This window comes from Simochromis diagramma, unplaced genomic scaffold, assembly GCF_900408965.1.
Source record: "Simochromis diagramma unplaced genomic scaffold, fSimDia1.1 OVJJ01000822.1, whole genome shotgun sequence".
Classification (NCBI taxonomy): Eukaryota; Metazoa; Chordata; class Actinopteri; order Cichliformes; family Cichlidae; genus Simochromis; species Simochromis diagramma.
Genome location: NW_024387520.1, coordinates 6,087,778 through 6,115,579, shown reverse-complemented (window position 1 = coordinate 6,115,579; position 27,802 = coordinate 6,087,778). Strand labels below are relative to the sequence as shown.

The window sequence follows — 27,802 nt, the reverse complement described above, 5'->3', positions numbered from 1 at the left end:
GTCATGTGAATTATAGTTTATAGGTTATGGCAAACACATCATGAGGATAGTTATTTCATGTACAATATGATGGGCTTCTATGCACAAAAATACTTATATGGAAAGTCACATTTTGACATTAACAGTTTAATTCTCTCTATCTATTTTTTAGAGGCTGGTATAGGATCCTGCTGGCATTTAAACATGGAAGTAATATGAAAATTGAATATGATCGTTCTTCACAGCGTATCTGTGGATTCTGCACCATGTCCAAGAAATCCACTCAATCAATCTAGAGATGTGGGAGAGGGGAGGGGTGTCGGCATCACCACAGTTCCAAGTCATTAAGCAGCTAGAAATTAATTGACTTCACGGTGCTTATATGGCTGAGCGTGGGGTTAACCCTGGCATGGCAGCCTCTATTACTATTGTACTGCATGTTCCTAGAGCTGCGAAATTGGTGGGACACAGCAGCGGTAAAGTCAGCAAAAAACGAGTCCCAGTGTCCCATATAGTATGATTAATAAGGTGATCACATGGTGATAAAGCGCCTCAATGATACATTGTAAACGAAAGGTTAATAATGTACACGGCACCGCTTATTATTTGAGCCCATTATGGTGCAGCTAACTATGTGTCAATAAATTCCAGCATAAACTGCAATCAGTGGGCTTTCTAGTTCATAAGACGCTCACTCGCAAGATGGCAATCTCTGTTAACATACGGAACCGTGTGTTTTTATAACTACCAGAGCGCACATGAATCGACCAGAGGCTCACGGCAGCACACCCACACACACATGTACACATGCACACGCACACAGGACCTCCTGAAGGCTTTCTTTGACCTCTATGTTCGATTTCTCTTTTAGAATTGAACCGGGCAGAAGTCTCCAGAGGGAAAACAGAATAGAGAAAGAGAAGGAAGGAAGTTAAGAGCACAACACAGAACAACAGGAACTATCTGTGTATGCTATGCTATATTTTGCCCATGCATGCCATTAGAGGTGCGTTCGGGAGCAGGGGGTGTCAAGTACGGCATACTTGATGTTCCTGCGCACTGCCAGAATAGAGGCAGTTAATGTGAAAGGGATGTGAAGTTTTCTCTCTCTGTGTGTGTATGTGTGGAGGGTTATGTTTAGACCTGATCTGATTTGTTTTCTTTATGCTACTTTGTGCATGAGAAGAAAGACTCTGGCTAAAGTCTACAATTTATGAATGAAGATGAAAGGGTGGGTGGATGGATTGCAAGAAGTAAACAGAGAAGTTGTTCATTTTCCCAGCCTTTCAATTTTCTGTTGAGATCAGTCCGAGACTTCACTTATTCTGTTACTACAGGCCTTGATCAACCAGGGCTCCCAAAGTCACAATGGATATTTAGTCTAATCTGCATCCACTGCTCTTCGTCTAAATGCACCTTAGCATTAAAAGCTCTTTTCCAACTTCAGCAACATAAATAAATTAAAATCATATCAAAGGGTAAAGTAATACGTAGCTTTCAGTACTTTACACTCCACTAATACACACACATTATAGAAAATCACTTTTATAGTCAGATATCAGAACAGTGTCTGGTGTACAATGTGTCTTTACATTTCCCTCTTATCTCACAGTGCTGTCCATGTAACACACCGTCTCAACAAAATGCTGATCTTTTTACAAGAAATCGTCCAAGAGGACATCTTATCGTTTTAGTGCGACAGGGGAGGGGTGGTCCATCTTTTTTTTCAGTGAAACTTGGACAAAGTGTTGTGCTGTTGGGCACACAGGCTTGTTCATTGAGTCCAGTGAGCACCTACTCCCGCATGGGACAGAGTGCCACCTATTGGTGCCCAGTTGGCTACAAGATATACTCTTGTATAGAGTATATACTCTGCTGTGTGTGAAGCCAAAGGTTATAATTCAGTGTGAAAAAAACCAATATACCAATGTAAATACATTTACTGTGATTGCATGAAGCCTAATACACTTACAGTAGGTGAAGGTTGATTCGACGACCCAGACATTACTGTATATTGTCAGGTTAATTAGATCTTCAGATATAAACATCTACATAAGTAGGATCAAATATTAATAAAAAGTGGAGGGTTTAATGTTAACTCTTACATAAAAATCTATGCTATATGCAGTGAAGGCCAAAAATGTCAATAAAAGGATCAATCAAATGTATTTTGTATGAGAAATGTATTTCTTTATGCTGCGACTTTGACCCACTCGGAATGTGGATACAACAGACCGGGCATGGTGGGCAAATCATTAGAACTATGTCGAGGAAAAATCCCAGCGAGCTTAATAAAACAGTATGATTAAAATTCAAGCAAGGATGGTAGTTATTCCACACACAATGGCTGTCTGCTTAATATACAGCAGTATGCAGGCCCCAGGTCTCTTTGTCCCAGGCCTCAGTGCTTGTAAAGAGCAAGGTCTTTTTACATTTTCAACAGTTGTGAGAAAACAAGCTGCTCACACATTCATGCTCCACCGCGGAGAAGACTTTTGGATGAAGGGTTGCCTTAGCTCTAGCACAAAATCTGAATCATCAGAAGCTTCTCCTTCTCTCCCTCTTTCTTTCTTTCTTGCACTTGGTCCCTTGTTATGTTTCTTTTCAATATAAGGAGCAATAGCTGCTAGAAACATTCTAACTCTTTGCTTGGCTATCGGTTTCATAAAGTGTAGACAGTCTGAAGGGTACTGAATTGGGAGATATCTCTTCAGCAAGTTGTTGGAGAATTGTGATAGGTGTGTGTGTGTACAGTACACTTGCCGACTGACTGTGTGTGTGTGTGTGTGTGCGCGCACTCTGTCAGTTCCAGCACAAGGGAACTCCTAAACGGATCGGGTCACTCCTGATCACATGGCAGAGATAATGGTCCAAACAACCTTGACGAGAGTGGAAGAGGTCTATCTATTTAATTAGAAACTTTAATATTTCATTCTCTGCTATGGCTCATTAGAGCCCTTCCATCATACCCTCCCAGGCCCATGAGCACTAGCACACAGTCTTTCTGTCTCAGAGGATTCTCATTTGCCAGGTTTTCTGTTTCAGCACTGAAATAAAGCTAAAAAGAAAAAGGGGGGAGAAAAAAAACTTTATGCTTCACACTTTGTCAGTCACTAAACGCTTTTGTATTATACCAAACTGATTTTCACAAGTGCTGAATGGGTTACATCAGCATGTGCACTCATTAGAAATATAAAAGGGTAAAAAGAAAAGTATGCGATCACGCTCGTGCCATTTTGCAAAATTCTTTTTCCTTTAGATGAAAGTGGAGACGGTAAGATGAGAGAATTTAGACGAGCTATTACAATGCAACGGTCATAATGAGACAGATAAATAGAGCAAGATGTGTTAGTAGGCTACTTTTCACCTACCCACTTAGGTTCTTTCATTATGTTAAAGTAAGTAAATCTTTAAATCTTATTTAAAGAAGCTTTTAATAAACATTCAGTATTTTACACCCTTTTAAACAGGGTGTTCTGAGTTCAGTCAGACACTGAGCTGAACACTAACACAAACTTCCGCTACCATACTCACCAGCCAACCCATTGTTGGTACATTCAGTGTTTGAGGTAAACAAACGGTCCCCTGCTCAAATTTGTGCAAAGGATGCAAGGTGATTGTTTGCTTCACTTTCTTTGTGTACGTCTTTACAGTTGTATTATCACAAAATTTCCAGAGTTTTTCTCTAAGAAAGTCCAAGAAAGGAGAAAAAGAAGATCTCAGTGTAAAAGTGTTTAATTCTCATTTGTTCTTACTATTTGCTCATAGTAAGAGTTACTATCCAACCAATAGTCAAAGTATATAGGATAATATTACATGGTCTCAAAATATGTGTTTAAGACAACCAATAAGGACTTGATTGCACCCTAACTGTTTGCAGTTTAATTTTTTTTCTCCCCCAAATGGAGACAAAAGGATCTCACCTGTTACCTCCCCTTTCTTTAATCCCTCTCCTGGCTTCAGGGAGCGGGCTGTTCAAGCCTGGTTAGGAAAGGGAAGGCTTTGCCCAATCACGCAGTGTAGTCCCAAAGGTGCTCTGGTCCTAGGGAGGCAGGAATGTGATGACAGTACACTTTAGAGGTGATTCTGTTCAAGGGCGTGTCACTCTGTCACTGACAATATTTTAATACTGATCGAGGTGTCTCTCTGGCCGCTACTTTCTCTCTGCCCTGTCACTGTAGTGTGTGCTGTATATACAAACACACAAAGGCACAAGAAGCACCTTGTCGAAATGAGTGAGAAATTTCAAGAATTTTTTTTTTGTTAGAATAAACTGGAAAAATTCTGACATTAAAATGCGTCAGTCTTACAAAACAATCACAATAGAAAGATTCATGCAAACCAGTATTTAAACTGTGCTTGTATATGTTTTCACTCAGTTTCTGTATATGTGTACGTGAAGTCATTCGTGACTCTGGCAAAGTGTGTGTGTGTGAGTGTGTGTGTTTATGTGTGGTAAGTTATAAGTTTGTGTGTAAGCAGGCATAGAGGGGGGCATAAAATATGCAGGATAATTACCAGGAAGAGGTTGGGACGCAGATGAAAAGCCTCGTATTGATTCTTGAAAGGACCTGACAGCTCGCCTGAATGTTTTATTTCCTCCGCATTGTTTGTTTTGCATATAAAGGATTCCATTTTCTTGTGAATTTTGATTGCAGTAAAAGCGGCAGACCCTCTGCTTGCTGTGGGGAGGACAAGAGCCGTGTTAACTGTTTAGAGACAGAAAATGGATGTGGGATGCAAGTGACCTCAAAGACGCCTGTTTCCCTGTCAAGCTGCCAAACGACCAGACTGCCGTGTCACACGTATGATGTATGAAAATGACCCCAGACAAAGAAAAAAACTGTTGTAAAGACATGCCAACAGGAGAACCTGATTTTCACATATTAACTGCAAAGAATCAATTTTCTGCTTTTTTACATATTACGATGTAGACGCGGGCACACTTTTATGCACATGTTTAGTCAATGAAAAGTCAAGCATGAAAACGAGGATCCGGATCTGGTGAGCCCACCGTGAGTGCTGGAATGCATCAGCGTGTAGCGTCCCGTCCCAATGTAAACAGCCAGCGCACGTGTGTGCATGCCTCCCTCCACTAAAGCTGCTTTCCATTTCCCTCTGGTGCCCATTTCTCCTCATTCAGACCTTTGTTCCACCAGCTACCACAGATGAAATCCCACCGCAGGATTTCATACACAAACACAGCATCCGGATCGCCGCCCGCCTTCAACCCGCCCCTCTCACAGTCCAGCTGTCCTGACCATTACGCTGTAAAGAATGCCGCCGTGGCTTTAGGCAGATTTTACACTCATACAAGAAAGTGCATCAGATTCATGCTGTATGCTGTCACGCTTCAGGATCTCATTTTCAAATTTTCCAAACAACAAAAATCTTCATAATCCACAGACTTCTTTTTTTTTTTTTTTTTGCAAGCATTCTTTTGTTTTAATCTCACAGTTTCAGAATCCAGTTGTTTAATGTTGCTTGCTTACAAGAGCTGCTAGGCTTGGCTAGAAACTAAAAGGATAAAAGTAGCTGTTGCCGGCTCTGTTGTCAGCCAGTTGGACATTATTTGATTAGAGTAAATCACATAAGAGCTCAGGCATAACAAAAAGGCAATAAAATCTGTTTTATTCATATCTGTAATCTAATAATTTCCAGATTGAATTTAAAGGCCTTTGTACAAGAATAAATATGCAATACGGTATTGATCTCTGAAGGAAATTCTTCTTTTGCTGGTGCACTAGGGGCAAAGGTCAGGGTCAGTCACAACACTTTGGCTCTGGAGTCTACGGGGATTGAACAGCATTTTCAGGGGTTCAGATGCTCAGTGCTTTTGTGCGCTTTTTCTTCATTAAGTAAGTGTCTTCATAGACACCATTCCATGCTGCTGTCCCATCATCTATCATCTATCAGTGATTGTATATGCAATACTTGTTCTTCTCACAGGGATAGATGTCGAGCCCACACTGGAGCTTTTACAAAACAAAACTTGTGCTGGTTGCTATGCAGCACAAGAAAAATGAAGGGATTTCGCATCAACTTCTCGTGCACAGTTAAAAAAAAACAAATTCTAAAGAAAGTACAGCACAGAGGATACGCCAGCCAGACATCTGCTGTCAAAAAATGAGCATCATAAGGAGTCAAACATCCTAAAATTGTGCATTTTGTTCCGAGCGTTCAGCTCTACGTTCAATGGGGAAAATGTGAATTTTATATTAATTTTATTATTTTTTTCACCAAATATGTTTAAAAAAGTAATAAATTAAGGAAGATTTGCTACACTTTCAACTCCTCAAAGAACAAAATACAGCTAAAAGTGAGCTGAGGGCCAACACAGTACCTCCCTTCAAAATGCACAGATTTATTTCAGATTAATGAAACACAAGAACAAACTGTATGACACATCCTGACGTAGCCTGATCCCTGCCTGAAGGATACATGTATTATGTTGATATTCATTTTTGCCTGGGCTTTTTTCTTTTTTCCTTTTTCTGTTTCTACTTCACACCTCCTGATTTGGCTCCAACCCCTCATACAGTTAAATTCCTAACACACGCTCAACCAACAATTCCACCATCTAAAATGTCAGTCCTCATCCCACTGTCACCCCCATTTCAAACCATCACCCCCATCAATGCCATTTTGCTCCTGGGCTGAAAAGCAATTGAAACAATTTTCTTGCAGAAAATTATTGTCCTTAATTGCAATGAAGGGCACGTCTTCCCGTCATTCCTTGGGAGTGTTTTTCTCTCTCTGGGTGGAAATGTAGGCATTGCCACTGAGCGTGGGCTCTCTGAAAGAGGTCATAATTACATCCTTCAGTATGCTCGCCGTTGGCAAGGATTTTACGCTTCATAATTATTAAATGGCAGATTCACTCTGCGCGCGTGTGTGTGTGTGTCAGAGAGAGAGACAGAGAGTGTGTGAGTCTACTCCTGCAAACGTGTGCATGTGTTAAAATTCAGGGTGAAAAGACTTTGAATTCTCTCTCCAATGAAAGATTGAGGAGAGACTATTTGTGTATTCCGTGCACACACTTGCCAAAAGTTCTCCCTGATTAGTTGTTTCTATCTCACTAATGTTTTGCCAATCACACTCAGCACTATTGGCTGTCACCGAAGTAAACAATGCATGAATAGCATCAAACTCATTTATCTGTTTCAAGAAGCACAGCAAATTGATTTCAAGTAGGCTATATAACATATTACCAAAGAACAGAATAGAATCCCACATATATAAATTATTTTGTAATTGTTATTGAGACATTAGTAATTGATATTGGAGATGGTAGGCAAAGTGCCATCCTAACAAGATAAGCTCCAGTCTGCCCAACTTTCCTCTTTCAGCATCATTTCCATATCATAATTATACTGTCTCATTCACAGCTGAGATAACATCCCACACTCTGAAATCCTAATCTCCCTCCCATCTCTCTCTTTTCTTTCTTTTGGCTCCCTTGCTGTCTTGTCGCTATCACAAACTTTACACCAGACACTAAGAAAAAAAATATCATAAAAAGGCAGATTTGCATGTTCTTTTTTTCACCAAAAGAAAGGCTAGCAAAAGGCCAAAAATAGGTAAGTCTTTAATTTCCGCCATAGAAATAAAAATAGTGCCAAACATCTTTTTCAACAAATAAAGTGTTGGGGAAAAAAGATAGCTGGAGTTTCAGTTTGATGCTTTATTTTATCAAATATTTTAAAAATTTGCAGTCTTTCTGTAAAAAAGACAAAAAAATCAGATCACGGATCGCATCAACACAAGTTGCTCGGATGGATATTTTTCTTACCACAGATGAGTAATTTAGACTTCTATAACGCGTCAGATTCAATCTCTGTGCCCCCCCCCCCCCCCCCCTTGCCTGCACCTCTCCTTTGATGAAGTGATGCTGGGGATGATTGGCCCCTCATCACAGATCAAGCCCAGGTCCCCTCCTCACTTCTATTCTCCAGGAATTCATTATGCAAAGAGAGCAGTGGTGAGCGATGGAATATTTTACTTTATTATAACCAACAGGAGAGTAAACAATTAGACTGCACCATTTATACTCCCACTCCTCATAATTGTTTTATTTCACATGCACAGTACGCACTCAACATAAACACATATGCATGAAGACAATTTGGATACACGCGACTAATTACCATCTAGTTACTGTATAGTGTCCACTGACGGTGCTTGCATGTTCCCCAGTGAGAGATATTAGAAGTAATTAGAGGGAAACGCTATGCCGTTGCTGGGAATGGGTTTATAAAACGACATTTGCAACCAAAAATCTGCAAGTTTATTGGGGGATTTAGCATTATTACTGAAATTAGTGCAACATAGTAGTAGTTCAACATATTACACAGTAGCATTGAAAATTACAGTTCTGGTTGTTGTGTTCTTACATGGTTATGCATCGTACACAGTGAGATGTCCACTCTTAACTACTCAGAAGATAACTTTCTGAGACTTCCATCCCAGTTTTCAGAAATTAGTAGTAAAGTAACATTTACTTGAGGTTATTTGTGTTCTTTGTGACATCATGCTTTTTAAAAGATACGTTGAATTTTCACTCAGTCTTTTACTCACAAACAGTCTGAGCTTGTACGTGTCTGTACACTTGTACTGCTGATTCATTACTAGTTAATTAATTGTTCATATGAATGTAAAAAGTATCTTTAAAAAGGGGAAAAAGTATCTCGAAGGTCTGTATATGAGTGAAAAATAAGCAGCACACAAGCAAAATTCTAAGTGTTTGCGGTAGTTTATTATTAAACTGATCATCTTATTTTCTTTCGTTTTGGCTTAATTGCTTTTTTTTTTATACAATTTGCTAATTATATTGAGCTTACCTGGAATATATTTGTTTGTCAAATAAAATGAATAATAAAAAATGTCTTTCGTGCATCAATGATGCCACATTTTGTACATGTCAAATATAGTACAAGACAAATGGGACAATTATTTTAGGTGCAAACTGTTAACAGTCTAGTAAATTGCATCCTATGCATGTTGAACTTCTGAAGGTTGCATTGTGTGTTGCCTGCTTGATAAAAATGGCAGCAGTATAAAGTCCTTGAGAAGCACTTACCTACTTGCAGAAAGGGAGCTGTTTTAATGTGGGAGAGTCAATTGAAAATAATAAAAAAGTGTGACTCATATGTCTCTGGGGAAAACCAAACATCTCCTGCAACAAATCAAAACTTTTCCCTCTCTACTGCGGTGAGCGTGCCGAAAACGCCCTGTTTAGTCTTGTTCTATTTCTTCACAAACACACATTTTTAGGTGAAAAGGAGAAATCAAGAGTTTTCAGTTGTCTCGCTGGAAACAGACACCCGAGTTGGAAAGTGGGAGAGAAGTTGAGCTGTTAGATCTCAGTGGCATACGTTCCCCTGGGGAAAGCCACAGCTCAGGGTATACATCCTGTGCTGCTGTGGAGCTCGCTCAAAATACTGTTGTCACATAGCGATCACAGACATCCGCTGATGGTACACAAATAGTCCTCTTACGACGCTCTTAAAAGCCCATTAGACATCACCACGCGCCGTGCCGAAGACGCCAGTCTTAACTGCTCCTGATGCCAAAGGAAAGGCATGAAGACAGACCTGATGCAGAACAATTCCATCTGAATGTGTTTGTTGACTTTTCAGCTCATTTTATGCGGTAAACATCTAAGAGAGTTGCAGCAAACCTCAGATCAGGATGTGACATTTTTCCATATTCATCTTGTGACACAGATATTTAGCTTGTGACAGCTGACTTCTCAAGAGCGTTTTACTTTTGGCTTCCTATTACCATTTCAGAGTGTAACACTGCAGGACCGAGTATTATCCCGTAATTGTAGAGGTCACGCATGACCACTAACTTAACGAGGAAGCTGGTTCTGCATCAGAGGAAAGAGCCATTAACACGTACTTGTTGAGCTCTTTTTACAGTGTGTGAAAGCTAAATAGTGCCATCTGGTGACTTTAAGGAATGTGATGACAAACTATAAAAAAAATTAATTTATGTGATCATTTAAGGTAATGATGAAAACATTTCTGAGAGACTCCGTAACGTGTTTTTGGACAAATCTAACATTTCAGCTCAAATCAGTGCTGTCTATAATTAAAAAGCACTTCAAATAGTTTTACTCCCAAAAACAGTTTATTAAAAAGTTAACTTGAAGGAGAAAAAAATAGCAAATAATAAGCGGAGGTGAAAATGTGAAAAGAGCGAAGCAAAAGTGATCGAGGTGTTGGAGTCTGGGTGGAGAGGGCACGAAAGGCATGCGTGTGTGCCGTGCTCGGAGAGCGGTAGGTGAGGATAAATGGAGAGCAGAGCTCCCGTTTGAGTGTGAGAATGCGTCGGCAGCCTCGGGAGCTCAGCGATCACTCCTCCAAACGGTTGCTGTGGGGATTGTGGCTCCTGGAAGTGGAAAAACTAACAGGTTCTAAAGAGGTGTGAGCCCAGAGGGAGGGGAAGCAGTGCTTACAGCAATGGATCTGCTCAGCCAGTGCCTCTAATTGCACTTCATTATCTCATATTGATTTAATTAGCAGCTGCATTGCCTTCTGTGCACAGGGTTATGGTATGCCTTCAAACAAAAGGGGGCCAAAAGATGCATGTACTCTGCTGTATGGGAGCCTCCTCAATAAAGCCCGTCATATGACAATACTTAGCTGAGTCACCATAATTACCCTCGTGCGATCCCGCTCGTACCGACACGGATAAATATGTGTTTCGACCACAGGCCACAGAGCCGGTCTTGAAGAACAGCAGGTCACAGAGTTGAAACGCACGCTGGGCAAACCTGGACTCAAGCTTCCTGTTTGCTCTTTCTTTAGAACTGCTCTGACGTACGCGATATTTAAATAGGAAATATGTGAAAGGACACTTTCTGTTTTTCATGCAGTAGCTGCAGGATCAACGTCATAAAGCCTTTAAATATGTAATTATGTGGTATGTGCTAATACACGCTAAGTGCAGAGCTGTCAAACGAAGCTGCCCGGGCACAAATATACATCAACTAAAATACTCTCTAACGTCAGAAGGTAAATATATTACAATAATGGGCGCTATAGTGACTTCAGTGTTTAGTCCACAGTTTAAAAACAGAGACACAAAGAGCGCTATTAAGGCAGCCAATCGGCTACACAGCATGCTAAAAGGATGACCCTCGAGTTGAGTTTTGCAGGTGGAACAGTTTTACTATTGATCTATATAGAAAGACAAGAGTTCTGCATAAGTGAAGGGAAAGAAACGTGGAGGGCAGCTAAGCAGGGGCTGCTGAAGAAACAGATAATTCTTTTTGAGTTGAGCACTTCTAATAGTGGAAGAGGAAGTTCACAGTGAATAGGGACAAAAAGCCTACAGAGACAGTTAGGATGTTTGTCTTTAACGATCCAAGGCGGCTCTGGATACAATCATCCTTGTAATAAAATTTACTATATTCTTTCCCAGCCCACTCCCTCCCATTACGACAATCTGTACCGTATGACGAGCAACAACTGCAGAGAGCTATTTTAATCAAAAGAAGATGTCCTAGAGGAGAAGTTAAAATATGTTTTATATATCTAAAACTTGGAAGACTCTGTTATTAATTTTTATACCTGTTAAATATCTTAAAGATGTATTTGACTTATCAAACAGAGCAGCCAACAGAGGCCAGATCTTACAAAGGAACCCAAATTTATTTCATATCCACAGACTTCCCTGATTGTCACAGCCTTTTTGAACACCCTCCTCCCTGCCTCTTTGACACCGACCCTTTGAAGACTGGAATACGCTGGCAGAATGAATGAAAAGTTCAAATCAGTCATAGGGTTTAAAAGGGGTTAGCTTGACTTCACCTCATTGCTTTTCATCCAACTGATATGCAGTCTTTTGACAGCTCTGTCCTCTATTGGCTCACACACACACACAAAAAAGAAAATGCTGTGGTACCTCCTGTATGCTTCGCCTCTCTAACCTCTCTAACTTGCCCCATTGTCGGATGCTTCACAAAGAACCTGTAGTATCCTCACACGGTTCCTTTCTTATTCCCATCTACCTGATTCACCTAATTTCAAAAATCGTGCGGCGTGAATCACCACATGCAAGAGGAAAGTGGAGTGCACATTAAAGTAAACACAAAGAGTCTGCGGTTCTCAGAGAGAGGAGGAAAGTGAGGGAATGGAGACAGCAAATAAAAAACAGCACTGGTTAGTGGAGAGCGCAGTATGGAATGGAAAGCCCCAGCAGCAATCTGCTAGCACTTAGAGCGAAAGCAGCCTGGGGTCAATATCTAAAGCCAAAGACTTGGACGCACAGACAATTTCAGCCACTTGAAATTGTTAAACAAATAACAGATTGGCGAAGGTATAATTCCCTCCTTTTCTTTGCATTCCTTCTCTCTGATTCTATACATTTTCTCCACTTTTCTCCACTTGGCATAACTTCTCCTGGAGTATGTTCCTGTCTTCTTTCTCTCTCTTCTGTCTTGGCACACCGAGGCAGCGATAGATGGATGGACTTGGCAGGCGCGCATAGCCAGCCTGGTGATGCGAGAAAATCTTTTGCCAATACAGAGATGGTACAGATGGACGTGACATGTTGCTGTTTTCTGTTTTTGTTTAATATTTCTATATTCTTTCCACGTCTGTCTTCTCACATGTGTTTAAACCCGTACTCGGATGGTTCTCACAGGGGTCTTTGCTCATAGGCTTAAAATTGGCCATTAGTGTATATGTTCAAAGGGACAAATCATCAGCGGCTAATTAACCATTATTAACTGTTCTGCTGTGAAAGAAGACAAATTATCATAAATTACAGCCTAATTAAAATGTGATTGCTGGCTCAATAGTTATAAATCATTAATTTTTAACACCCTTATCACATGCGGACGGACCAATTCAACAAAAGGTCTATTAGACAAAAATGAATTCACGGGTTTCTTTCAACACGCACACCCCACTTTCTACTCCTCTCTCCCACTGCAGTCATTAGCCATAATTACTCTATGTAACGCACTGGCTCTATCCATAGATATTAAAGAACAATTAAACCACAGCCTAATTGCATTAAATGAAGTCTTGTGTAGAGGCTGCCCAATCTTAAATTCTATGCAATTAGTGCGCAAGAGATGTAAGAGTATACTGAACTAACCAACTAGGCAGGTACGTAAAGAAAGAAGGAAAATGCGTGGTGGAAGGAAACTTCATTACCAGTGAATGATAAGTTCTTTTTTAAAGACTTCCATATTAAAAAATACTTCAGCAGATGTACAAAGGAATCAGCAGAAAAATGAATGACGTTAACGATGAGATTTTGAAAAAAGTCAAATAAAATAAAACCTCAATTTCCCATATTATTTTATTTTTTTAGGTTTCCGTTTTTTTGTATCGCTGTATTTCAAATCAATGATTTCACCATCTCATCATTATATTTTTACAGTGCTGCACTCACATTTACTGCAGGAAATGAACCATGCAGTCCTGCACAGTTTTCAATGTTTACCGTTCACTCTCCTGCCACATCACTTACCGCTAACACAAAAAGAGCATTTCCTACGGCTATGGAGTCGCACTACCAGCATTCAACTGGTGGCGTTTTCTTTTCTTTTTTTTTGGGATTGAGAAGCTGCTCCAGGAAAAACAGTATCAACATGGTTAACGCTAAATTATGCAAGTTTCGGTGTACTTTAAGCAAACAGGTCAGCTTCTCTTCAGCTAGATAGTGCATTAAAAGTAAATGCACTAGTAGAAAATGCAATTTCCAATTATTTAAACTCTGTTTTTTGCAAGGATTCAAACTGCAAAAGATTGGGATACGTGTTTTGTGTGAATTCAGCTCTACAGCAATAAGAAAAACTGTGTAGTAAGGGGAGTAAAATGTGAAATCAAATTCAGTTGAAGTATAAAGTTTTACAAAAGAAAACACTGTCAAATAAACTGCAAGACTTACTCATGTAAATATACTTTCAACCCTATCCACCATTGCTAATTACCCACCACGTATTTGTCTTTCCTTCAAGTTAAAAGTATTAGATAGTATGTCCATATTGCCAGTCACCTTTATGTGCAACAACAATGTACTTCCTGTTCAGTTCAACATCTTCTCCACATAAGTGTTGTGTATTTGCCATCCCAGGGCTCCTGTTTGTAGTTCTTCCCCCCATTTTCCTTTGCCTTCGATCTCTCCTTCTCTCTCTAACAAGCTAGCTCTGGACCCAGTGAGGTGAGCAGAGGTGAAGTTGTGGGTGCGGGGTAGGTTGTGTGTGTGTATGGGGGGAGGTATTGTTTAGAGTCGCTTCCCACTGACATCCAGGTAAATGGGTAAATGTGTACTCTCATCCATATTCCAGTAACCCAGGCAGAGGCATTTGGCCAGAGCATGGCTGGGGCCAGGACATGAAATATTAAAAGGATAAAGTGAAAGGTGGAGTACCCAGAGGGCCTTTGGACAGTTAAACAGCTCTTTGTGTGGAGGTGTCTTCACTGCCTGTATCCCCACCTGGCATCCACCTCTGTGAGAGGCTGGGATTTCAGCATTGTGTACTTCAGCCAAGGTCAGCGCACAGTACACCAAGTTAGTATCAAACTGTGCTCTGTGATCAGCTCTTACCATCCTAGAGCAGTGTCAATGATGGACCATGTTTACAGCTCACAAACAAATCAATAACTCTGTGGATTGCATGACTGGAGCTGGGAAAGATGTGGAAAAAAATGAAAGATGGTGCTCTTTCCATTTTTTTTAGCCTCACTTGGCAGGATGAAGCTCAGCCTGCTGTTTGACTGGTAGTGTGCCAAGTAGGGACTCAGATATATCAGATTTCAATTAACCACAGTTCATGAGGGCCGTCCACAGAGGTGACATGGTCCTCACACTCTCCATCCCCTGCTTAGTTGCAGCCCCAGGGAGTAGGTAATGAGATGGCTCTCTATCTGGCTCTCCATCTCCTCTCTCTTTCAGGAGGAAGCCTGGCACTCAGGGCCAAGGAGGCCTGTTGACACCTAGGGCAGGTGCTTGGCCCATTTGGCTGTGGCCTGCGGCCTCCAAGCACGTTTGGCTTGCAGTGGCCACACAGTTTGCCCCTCTGGACTGCTCTAGGCGCCTAGATAATGAATAGTCTGAATGCAGGTGTGTCCAGGTGCAAGCGTGTGTGAAATTGTGTGTGTGTGCAAGTGCACGTGTGAGTGTGCGTGAACACAGACAGATGATGCATGTAGAAATATTAATATTTTATGTAGAGGCAAAACTACTTTCACATGCTTTCTTTAACTATGATGGTTATGATTCATTTGTTTAACTCTCATAACAGAATTTCACGTGGACTGTTTGACAATAATAAAATATTCCTGCGGTCACATCTGTCACCGGGAAAGACAAGAGGCCTCCAAACCCGTAGTTCACTGCTCAATCACTTGAGCTTAATTTGTATGCTGATTCAATCACAGAAAAGGAAAACAAAGCAAGGTGCGGAAAAAAATGACAGCCAATCGATCAGAAAGCAAAGGAAGGAAGGACTGGCAATTCTTCAAGCACACCCCAGCAAATTCACACAGTTACTCAGTGTTACCTGCTGCTGCTGGTGAAATTATGGTAGATGGTGGTCGTGATGAGACGTCCAGTGTGTTGTGAGGGAAAAGCAATCTGGGAATTTCCAAGCTGAGACTTCTGCGATAACGACGCCTAGGTAAATGATACAGAAGCTTCTAAAGGTGCTGTTTTTGCATATGTTTGGATTATTAAGATATTTAATGATCAAAGCATTGACGCCTTTGATTATTTTACTCTATTTGTTGTGGATTTCGGCTTTCAAAAGAAGGAGAAAAAGACTTGCCCCAGTGTGTCTATGCTATGCCAGCAACATTCATAAACAGAGCAGGGCAGAGAGTTGGGAGGATGCAACAGTGCATCCGTCACCAAGAGGAATGGTCGTGTCATCACCAACTGTGGTGTGGAATCACACGCAGTCGCTCTAAGATACACTTCTTTATGGAGGCACTTTTTACATTCTGCTGAGTAGCCCTGGAAAAATAAAAGCTAAATCTTAGCTGTCACCATCACGCTCTGCTGCACTATAACACTGTCCGGCGTCTGGGCACTCCGCATGAGGCAAACAGAAACACAGAAATTCCACATATTCGCTTATAACAGCATGCATCATGAAAAAACATGGGAAGGCTGTTTGTGCCTTTAAAGGTCTGTGCTTTTGCATGCGTGTGTGTGTGTGTGTGTGTGTGTGTGCGTGTGCGTGCGTGTGTGTGATTGTATGTCTGGTGGAGAATAATAGGGATGAGAAGGTCTCGGCGTGGCTGCACAACAGCCGTTTCAGAGAATCAAATGGCTGAGCAGTCAGTAATGAGGCAGACAACAGAGACTCAGCCAGACCCAAAAGATTTGAAGGGCAGACGGGCAGGAGGTGTGGTGGATCTGTGTGTGTGTGTGTGTGTGTGTGTATAAAAGGGGGCAGAAAAATGTGGAATTAGTCAGACAGTAATAGCAGAGAGAGATGAGTATATGCATACTTGCACTTGGGGGAGGGGGAGGGGGGGGTTATGACCCGAAATATAAAATTGTGCAAAACAAAAGGAGAACTAAGAGCAAATAGAAATGATGGTGATAATTGAATTGGTAGGTTGATTTGCATTAGCATCGGGAGAGGAGAGAGAGGAGAGGAGAGAGGAGGATTTGTGAGTCATTAACATGCTGTTGATCCTCAAAGTGCCACAACTCGCCCACCATTTTTCCACCTTCATACACACACTGTCACACTTGCAAAGCCACCGAAGTTTTCACTGACTAAATAATGTTTAATATAGTCTGCAGCGTTGTTATTTTTTTAATTAGTCTTAGTAATGAAATTGTTGCTACTTGGTTGATCCTGCTGCTACTAGACAAAAAAGCACAGCCCTTTTAATGAAGAAATACAAATTAAATGTATGAAAATAATGAAATTATATTATATCAATTATATATAAAGCAGTGAGAATAAAAACTATACATTGGTACATGTATTGCATTATTATACAAATTATTATGCCAAAGGTCTGTGCTGGCTAACAACTAGCCATGAACTGGATGCAAACTCTCCATCTTCTGAATTAGTCCAGAACACAGGAATATGTGTTGGCCAGATGTGTTATTGTCCAAGACCACATCTGGCCAATACGCGGACTGAATATTTTCATTTTGTTTGTAGCGACACATTTTGCAGCGATTACTTTTTTCAAGTAACGAGTAAAGTAAGGGATTACTATTGCAAAAACGGTAATTAGATTACCGTTACTTACCCGTAGGAACGCTGCGTTACTGCGTTACTAAAACCGTGGGTTTTTTTGCGAGAATGTCTCATGACAGTGACGTAAGCGAGTGCGACGTTCGTGACAACAGCTGTGTGCAGATCAACAATGGATAATATATCGAGTGGGGAGAGAGAATGACTGTGCAGCATTTAAAGCGTGGAAGTACTGACCTTACTTTGAGTTTGATTCCATAAAAAGTGACAAAAACATTAGTGTCCGTTGTGCGTGGGAAGAAAACTTCTTTTTACAGCGGAAAAAAAAAAAACCTAAACTTCCGAGCAAGCACCGAGTGCGCTACGGCGTAATGGGAAACTCACAGAGAAACTCGCGGATTCTTCAACTGACCGCTGCGGCACACCTGCACCAGGATAAACCTCCGCCTACCCCACTCCTGCTATACAGGTGAAAATAGAGCAAAAGGACCGCTAGTCTTTGTCTTTATTTTCTGCTGTGTTTCACTTGCATCTATTTGAAAGAGTGAGTGTAAACACAAAAAATATTTTATGTTATGTGCTGGAATGTGCAGAAAATAGGTTTAAATGTTAAACAAATTTCTTCCAGTCAGAGAATGTTGCATATAATTAAATTTTTTGCTTCATGCATAAAGTTAAAAGATTAAAACTAATAAAACAAGTTTTAAAAAGAGACTTTTTGTATGATGGATTATGCAGAAAAAGTAGAATTAGGCTGAAAGATCTATCGCTTTGTTACCTATTCAGGTTGTAAATCATGTTTTTAAAAAGTAACTAAGTAATTAATTACTTTTGAAAATAAGTAAACAGTAAAGTAACAGGATTACTTTTTGGGGTAAGTAATCAGTAATTAGTTACTGGTTACTTTTTTCAAGTAACTTGACCAACACTGCAGCAGAATATTGTCCTCTGTCAGTGTGCCTTCTTCCCATTGTTGCATTCTGCTGCCAGGTGTTCCCCAGGTAAGCGCACACCTGCCCACCCAGACGAAGTTAAAAAAAAAATGTGATTCTTCAGACAAGGACACTTACATTGCTTCATGGTCCAGTTCTGATACTCATTTGTTGAGACTTTCAGCAGTGGACAAGGGTCAGCATGGGCACCCTGACTGGTCTGTGGCTATGCAGCCCCATACGCAACAAACTGCAACGCATTGTATTCTGACACCTTTCTATCAGAACCAGCATTAACTTTCTCAGCAATATGAACAGAAAGTCTTCTCTGGTGGTTGTCCTGTGTGGTATAACACAGCCTTGCATCACTGAGCCCTGGCTGTCCAGGACCCTGTCACTGGTTCACCACTGTTCCTTCCCTGGACCACTTTTGATAGATATTGACCAGTGCAGACTGGGAACACCTCACAAGATCTGGAGATTTGGAGATGCTGTGGCCCAGTCATCTAACATCATGAAACTCACTCAAATCCTTGCCCATTTTTCCTGCTTCTAACACATCAACTTTGCGGACAAAATATAGCTTCCTAATATAGCCACCCACTGACAGGTGCCATGATGAAAAGATAATTAGTGTTATTTACTTCACCTGTCAGTGGTCATAATGTTCTGTCTGATGGGTGCACAGTGCCAATTCACAACAACAGCCACCTCAAGGTGCTTTGTATTATATGTTAAAGACCTTACAGTATTAGAAATAACAATCACATGACCCCCTATGAACAAGCACTTGGTGACACTGGAAAAACATGAAGAAACTTCATGCAACTGGTTGGGGGTTTCACAGTGAGCTAATGGAAAATAAAATCTCTAGTATCTCTAGTCATTCCACATAGTGTCCAGTGTCCAAGCCACAGATGTGCACATTAGGTTGACTGGTGATTTTAAAGTTCCCATGGACACGAATAAAGTGAATAAAGTGCTGCATCAAGGTATGAGTGAAATTTGTCTCTATGCTTCTGCATTTTAAGTGGTCAGTAAGACTAGAAAACCGATATATGCATTAAGTATTTGGACAATAGCAGATATTTTGTAGTTTTGCCTCTGTACTCCATACAGTGGCTTTTAAGAATAAAGATCTAATTGAAGTGCAGTATTTCAGCTTTAAGGGGTTTTACAAAATATTTCAATTAACTTTTCAGGAGTTACAGACATTTTTCTACATAGTACTCCTCGTTCAGAGGCCCAAAATTAATTGGACAAACTAACATTTTTAAATACACGAACTGTTTTTAATATTTGAAAGAAATTCCAAAATGAAAGTGTAGAAGAAAAGTGTAGAAAGTGTAGAGTTTAGCCCTGTACACTTCAAAATTTATCTTACTACTTCATAAACACGAGTTACATTGTCCACTGGCAGCCATATATGCTCGTGACACAACACTGTCTCCACCATGTTTGACAGACAACATCATATGATTCTGAATCATGAATTGTTTCTCTTCCCTCTAGTTTTTCTTCCCATCATTCTGGTCCAAGTTAATTTTGGTTTCATCTACCTAAAGATTTTTATCAGCACTATGTAAGCTCTTTCAGGTGTTTTCTAGCACTGTCTAGCCTGACCCTTTTGTTTAAGTGTAATAAGTGCACTTTCTTGTAAAGCCTCTGCATTTCCATTTCCATGAAGGCGTTTCTTAACTGTAGACCTTGAAAGGGATACACCGTCCTCATCAAGAGGGTTATTGTCTTGGTTAGATGTTTTGAAGTTGTTTTTAGTTTTGAAGTTGTTTTTAGTTTTTTAACCACAACTAAAAGTATTTTAGTTGTGTGGTCTTTGGGCTCTTTGTTATTGCTAAAACCATTATTTTTAAGCTTGTACTAGATGATTTGAACACTGGTTTTTGGTTTTCGCTCTCACACTATTTCGATTTTTTAGCCTAATGAGGCCCTCCTTAACTTGCACTGAAATCTCTTTGAATCTCATATTTAAAATTACCATGAGAACCCATAAAATACAAATTCAACACTTTGATTCAACTTTAGATATTATGTCTGCTTCTTTTGTAGTGAAGTAACTAGGGAACAGGTCTCACCTGGCCCTGAAACTGCTTGTCAGTCAATTGTCCAATTAAGTTTGAGCCTCTGAAAACGAGGGACTGTGTATAAAATGGCTGTAATTCTTTAATAGTTAATGTAAATTTTTTGTAAAAACTCCTTGAATTGAAGCTAAGTCTGTCATATATTGATTGTTTAAAATACACTGTAGTACTATATAGCTTTCAACATAATATATTGCACCACTGTCCAAATACTTATGGGCCTAACTGGAGTCCATTTGATTCCCAACCTTGAACTTGAGTAGTAATACTCCAAAATGTTTACTTACCCTTAGAGAGTTTAACATAGAAATTACTTGACTACACTGTAATATTTAAATACTTTGTAGTTAAGATAAAGTTCTTAGTTGCAGTCTCATACAAAAAAGTTTGCATGTTGTTAGTGGACAAATCCCTCCAAACCACGAATAATGTGTGCGAGCAGACGATGGAAGTACTTTGATATTTCCTGTCTTCCATCTCCCCGAGAGCCCGGCTCTCTGGTACTCCTGGAAGGTGGTGATGCAGTGTCGGATTGTCGCTTCCTCTGATCTGCAGTCACACAGCGGATTCCCAGGGAGCGTGTCACCGAGGGCGGGTGGGAGACGGGGCTCAAATGCTCTGTTCGTTACTCTAAACGCTGCCTAATTAATAATGTATCAGAGAGGACGCGCTGAGACACAGCAGGGCTCCTCGGCTTGTCATAAGCACTGCCGCATGCACGCACACACATACGCGTTCGAGAAGAGACTGATCAACCCCCCGCCCTCCTTCTACAGAAGCCTCCACCCAAATCTCTCCTCAGACACAGAAGCGGCAGGAGGAAATAGACACCAGCCTCTGAATACACGTGTCAGTCCATTGTTGATGAATCCCTCATCCTGCTGAAGCCCTGTACGTACATGCATGTACATACTTACTGCACAAACTCACAGAGACAACAGGAAAGGAGGAACTTTGTTCTTTAGGGCTTTGTTTCTGACGTATGAATTTACATAAGTGAAATTTTATAGTAAAAAGAGCTGTTGTTGGGAGGAGTGGGAGCGGCGATGAGGTTAGGTTCTCATGACCTCTATGAGACTAGTTTAAACACACAAATAATAACAAGTAATGGCCTCTCTTGTCCAGTTGAGTCTCTTAGTGGTAGGCCTTAAAATCAACCACATGTCTATTTGTGCTTCGATTTTTAACATGTTATCATCCGTAAGCCTCTAAGCAACAAGGATGAGAGTGCTCACGCCTGTCTGTGCCATAATAATGGTTCTATACTTGCACTAAAACAAAGCAAAATATTGGTTGTTACAGAGGCTTATTCAATCATCACAAAATCGAGCAGTGTTGCACAACTATAATCTATTCATAGATTATCAACAATGTGATGGTTATTTATATATATGTTCTGAGACTGACATCCAAAGCCTCTCTCTGCCCTTTTTTCTTTCTCTCTCTTCCTCGCACTTGATTTATTTTGCTTCTTTGTTTGTGTTTGTCATATGGAGAGATGTAAATTTAGCCACCCCAAGGGAGAGCATCCTCACTAGTGGCATGAAAAAAAAAAGACGACTGGAAGAAAAAAAAATCAGAATAACATAAACCACAAAAAAGTGAGGGGTGGAAGGATAAAGTAAAGGAGGGATTGTGGTTTGAGCAAGATGGGGGGGAGTTAAGAAGAGAGGGAGGTTTGAGATGCACAGGACTCTGTAAACAGTCGACGCGGGGGCTGGAAAATTAACGCTGCATAAATTGTGCAAAATATGTCCTATTTTCCTTTCCCTTTTTTCCTCTGCACCCTCTTTTAAAAGGGTTCAGGATGCAGGGCTGTCAGATGAACGCCAGACAGGCATTTTCCGACTTCGTTTGATCCAAGCTCCTTCTTTTAAAAACACTTCCCAATGACAGAGGGGAGGCAGAAAGCAGGTCGCAGTTGTATGTGTGTGTGTGAGGTGCTGGTGGTGAGCTGGAGGAACAGGAGAGACGAGCCGACAGGAGACACATGTAGACAGACTCTCACAGTTATCACACCCTCAATGACACTGCCTTTATAGTCCCTGCAACCAGCGCTTCTCACTGGGAGAGCGGCAGGGATTTTGTGTCTGATAACTGTGTCAGCACCTCAGCACAGCAGATCAGCACCTACTGATGCAGCGGGTGTTAGGACAGGGACTAATAGGACTCTTAAGGGCCAGTATAGGTGGACCAAAGCAGAAGAAATATATCAAGGAAGAAAAAAAAGACACTCCTGCTTAATTGGCTTGTTTCTGTTTTAAATATAAGTCCAGGTGTGTAGATTTAATTTGCTCAAAAGAGGTGTTAAAGGTGTAATAATCAACATGACAATAACAAATGAGAAGCAGAGATTTTATTTTACGTCTATCAAATCACTGCAACGTTCAGCTTTCCTCTTGGTTGGAATACAGTAGCCGTATTTATATACAGCCATTCTGTCCAAAACAATAATGCTAACTTCTCTCCTCCTGCTTCTGCTATTGACTTCACCCTTTGTGTCAAACTACATCTGCCTGTGCTTGCTTCACCAGCTAATGAATTCCAAACAGAGTGAAGAAAAGAGAAGGGGGGGGAGAGAGAAAAAGCAGGGCATCTCTCAATGGTCTCTCCCTTTCTCTCTCGATCACAACAACACCATTTCCATTTATAATTTCGATTGTTAATTTGCATGAGAAAAATTAGTTGGGTGACATGCGTGATGTTTCCCCCCCCCCCCCCCCCCCCCTTTTTTTCTTTCTTTTCTGCTTAATTTTCCCACTAATTATAAGCAGCAATGGCACATTATTTACATAAATAATTGTTGTTCCTTCTGTTCACTCATATTTTCCTCCTTTCTTTCTTTGTCAGAGTTGTTTTGGCATTTGTCGTCCGCGGGGGCATTTCTCCTCTGAGAACGTTTTCACATCTCTCCCGACTGAAATATCTTGGATCTTGAGTGTTTTCACCCGATGTTTGTTGTGGTGTTTTGCTGTCCTTTGTTCAATAAATAGATTTATCCTACATTTTTTTCCCATCCCCTCAAAACTTCTGAACTCTCATAAACAAATATGTCAGTTGAACTTTTCTACTATTTTTACTTTGAAGACAGACCACCTCTCCACTTTGTTGCCTGTACAGATAAGTTTGTGGTACAAAGGATCAAACACAGGACCTCACATGTGCGTATTTTTATTCATGGTATTGTTGCTGTGAGGATACCAGATACGGCTTTTTTTTGACTGATCAACAGTGATCAGTCAGTGATCAGTCAGTGATCACTGTTGACCTCCCTCGGCTTTTATTGCCGCTAATCATTTATTTAAGCTCAGTTTTTAAAACCTTAGGATGTAACTACAGCCCAGCCCATGCAGCAGTATATGAATGACTAACCTCGTATTGTGGATGGATTATCTCAGTTGTTCTCCTGGCTGAAGTTTGGTCCTTTTACAGCATCCTGCCATGCGATTACATTTGTTCCTGACCACCGAGAACACTCACGTTAACTTTTATCGAGTGGAAAAAAAGTTAGCCTGTTTATATTATGCTAACATAGCTTTGTCGCTAGCGGTCACGTAGCGGTCATCATTATATACAAGCTAGCCAAACTTCCGTAACCCTACAAACGTCACTGCTGTTTAGTTTTCTGTCTTCATTTATGTTGGAAGTGATAACAGAGCTGTACGTTTTAATTTGTTTCCAAAACCCCGCAGTCAGGACATGCTATATTGTATTTAGATAGAAGCTAGCGAGCTAACTTCCTGCTAACTTCTAACTCCATTAAATGTCATAAATTCCGTTTTCATGGATGCCTGGATGTTAAACTCAATTGTTACACCTGGTAGAGCAGAACGCTGATAATTTTATTAAAGATGAAAGACTTTAGACAGTTTTTCAACTCTCAGTAATGCCATAGTGATCGTTTGATATATGGACCTGCAGCGGAGTTTAGGCCCAGACACGGCTAGTGACGTCAGACTTAACGACCGGATAAGTAGCATGCTCTTGTGTGCATTGCAGGTGGAGCTGTAAACTGCCCCCCTGCTTATCACAGTCTGGTGCTTGTGGGTATTTTCTTCTCTGCATGCCAGGGCGCGGGTTCTGACACCAACCTGTACACTTACTAACAACATGATTATTGGTTCTTTGCTGGACATTGCAACTTCTCAGATCCATCCGAACACATTGTTGCCTAAAGCCTCAACAGCAATGATTTCTCTGTTTGAGATATTTAATGTTCATTAACTTATTACTGTGGAACATGATGGTGATTTTGTCTTTCAGTTACAACCTTGTTCAAAACATGTTTATATGTCCTGTGTATGTTGTCAGAAAATAAGCAGTTAGGACAATTTTCTGCTGACGCTGAGTAACTGAATAATCTTTGCACCATTGCTTATAACAGCTGTTATACACATAAAGCAGCTCACGAATATCTGTTAAAATATCATTGCAATCTTATTTTTTGTGATTGATGCAACAATGCTGTTGCTTTAACTGTCTATTTTTATGACGTTTTTAAGTAACTGCTAATAGTATGCTAACGTTAATGTGTGCTAACATCTATAATAACACATCTATGTTAACATTTTTAACACTTTAACGAAAAAGGAGAATTACTTACCACTTAAAATTCCTTATTAACATCTGTGCTGTAAAGTGCTCCAAAGCTGCATTCTTTTGATGGCCATCGGGAACAATCGCTGATCCCTGAGTAGTCACTGGGATAGAAAGCCTGAGCCCTGAAATCAAAAAGCTCTATCAGGCTTTAGCATTTTGTAAAATACAATTAATACATCTAAAAACATGCATTTACCAAACTACTATTTTCTACTTAAATAATACATACCAAAGGACCAAAAATGAATAACATTTTAATAAAGATAATATTTACATTAGTTGCATAATTTGTTTGTATCCGTTTCAGCTAAGTGTGACAATAACCTGTCAGAAGTTAAAAAGATCCAAGAGTACGCAAAACAACTGGCATATGCTGACATCATTATTTATGTCCATTACTGTAACAGTATTTCTATATATGATGGAAAATATATCATATATACAAAACAGTTAAAAACATAAAGAGAACTTTCTTTAGGTTTGCTTAAAAGAGTTTGACAGTATGAAATGTGTAGAAAAAGACAAAATATGATAACACTGATATAGGTTCTTTTAGAGTGATATGAACATGTTAGTAAAATTAAAGACTGGCTGAATCATATACAGATTATAATGTCATTTTCTTTCATTTCATTAAACCCTGTATAAAGATCCAGAAACCAGGCCTAAAGCCCAGCTAAATGTTCTGTCATTCAACAGTTTACTGTTTCATCAGCCTCTCTGTGGCATTTGTAAGTCTGACAGTTCCAACTAATGGCAGATCACAGTTTCATAAAAAAAAAAAAAAAATCTTGGTAATGTCAGAACACAACCGGTCAGTTCATTGTTGGATACTTTTATGAGATTAATTAGGCAGGGGATTTATACACTCTAGTGTTTTCAGTGACACTTCAATACAGCAGCTGTGGGATTGGGTTTTTTTAAGGCAGTACCTCTGTTGATCATAAAGAAGATAAGTTCCCTTGTGTAAAGGATCACTGGGGGGTTTAATACTAATAGTAAAGAGCAATGGCAGGGGTAAGTAACATATATGAATTCATTTATTAACAGGCAAGCTATTTCTTTTCAAAAGGCAAAAACCGCTTTATCATTTGTTTACAGTTAGTGACAATCACTGCATAATCTAATAGACTGTATAAGTTCTTGAGCTTCTTACTTTTACATTGTCCTTTTCCCCACACTGGTGCTGAGCTCAGATGTGATGGTCCAGTTTGTTCTTGGTAACAAGGGGAGAGAGAAGTCATTGGAAACAAGGTAAGAGGGCTGCATGTGGGGTACACACTTTTAATTGAAGGGAGGAAAATGAGCATCATAGTGCAGTGAGGGGCGGCGGGCAATCTTCAGAGGCCAATTAATTTGGAATACAAAACAGTGGTGCAATCTGCTCAGACTGTCTGTACGCACGGCGAGCTCACAGCAGTCCCGTCTCAAAGGCCTCGAAGATCAAATTTATTTAAACACACTTCCTTCACAACCCCTGACTCCCTAGATACGACTGCCACCTCTAACGCACACTCATTCACTGTCCATATGTTCTTTATTGTTGTTCTGAACTCTAAAAAAGCAATTACTCCTACAGTGCAAACTTATTTTATTACTGCACAAAAAGTAACCACACACGCACACACACATGTGCATGCACATACACAGACTAAGCGGTACCTTTCAATGTAGCCACAAATAGCAGGACTTTCCTCTCCAGATTATTCTCTTTGTACCCAGCAGAGAGGCACACAGAAATGGCCAACGCTCATGCAGTCACAGTGCACCTTGTCTGGACCAACTGGGAAAAGGGTTTAAAATAAATAATGAAAAAAGATTAAAGTTGTCCTAAAGGTGAAGGTAGGTCTTTAGTGACTGTACTACTACAAAAAGTGTACGTTTTTCAGTGCAGCCTCGAGCAGAAGACAAAAGCATATGAAGCTGCAATGTGAAGAAAACAAATAAATGAAGTAAGTATGAAAATAATTTTCCTTTTTTTAAATGGTGGAATCAATAGGATTTTTTTTAGGTAATCACTGTCAAGAAAAGAAGACAGTTGGCCACATGCTTATTTCAAGTATGAATTAGAAAAACAGGTTATCGTCAAAGTTTTTTTTTTTGTTACAAAGAGTATACTTGAGCTTGGGGGCATGGCAGAGGTGAGAAAACGGATAATTGGGTTTTGCAAACAAGTGCTCTAATCTGAAGATATGCATTACAACCAAACAATAGAATATTTTATGGACAGTAATGAATGAATAGCTAAAAAAAAAAAAACACAATGCAATGACACTTTGAAAGGATCCTAAGCATGCAGTGGTTACAGAGTTGAGAAACTGTAAGAACTACAGTCAGTCAAAATGTTTGCTAACGTTAATCCTGTCACAAGTACAGTTTTGCAGCATATTTTAAACACAGAATTGCTTGGTGTAAGGCAACACCCATAATATTTTAGCTAATATCCACAGACTACTGAAAACCTGGAACTTTCCAAACACTTTATTTCTGGACATTATAAACAGACAAAATCAGATGAAAGCTCTAAACAGGAATCGCTTGGTCTTTGTTTTCATTAGATGTCCTCTTGCCTTTCTTGATAATACTTACACTCTATCTACGATTAATAATGATAATGATGGGTTTCTCACCCTTTACTCCACACACGATGACTTCAGACACATACATTTGCATTAAGACAACAGAAATTAGTAAATTGGAACTGTAATTTTTTTACGGTAACTTGTTCTGTAAAGACATTTATTTTAATCAACAATAATCAAATAACTCTTTCAGGAGGTCCAAATATTTGCCAGTATAGTTGTTTTTTTCAGTTCTCAAATCTATCCGGTCGTTAAGTCTGACGTCACTAGCCGTGTCTGGGCCTAAACTCCGCTGCAGGTCCATATATCAAACGATCACTATGGCATTACTGAGAGTTGAAAAACTGTCTAAAGTCTTTCATCTTTAATAAAATTATCAGCGTTCTGCTCTACCAGGTGTAACAATTGAGTTTAACATCCAGG

At 40.0% G+C, this 27,802-nt stretch overlaps 1 long non-coding RNA gene across 2 annotated transcripts; it reads right to left on the bottom strand.

Annotated features, from left to right (window-relative positions):
• On the bottom strand, positions 1-27,620 carry LOC120726221. Of its 2 annotated transcripts, XR_005694296.1 has the most exons (6): positions 26,460-27,620; positions 25,954-26,013; positions 24,802-24,919; positions 4,498-4,661; positions 3,903-4,021; positions 1-3,664 (listed from the first exon to the last, which is right to left on the bottom strand). It is a non-coding gene; the product is annotated as an uncharacterized LOC120726221 (long non-coding RNA). The 2 variants fall into 2 exon arrangements; XR_005694295.1 differs by lacking the exon at positions 1-3,664 and having other exon boundaries at positions 3,672-4,021.
• Between the last annotated feature and the right edge of the window lie 182 nt (positions 27,621-27,802).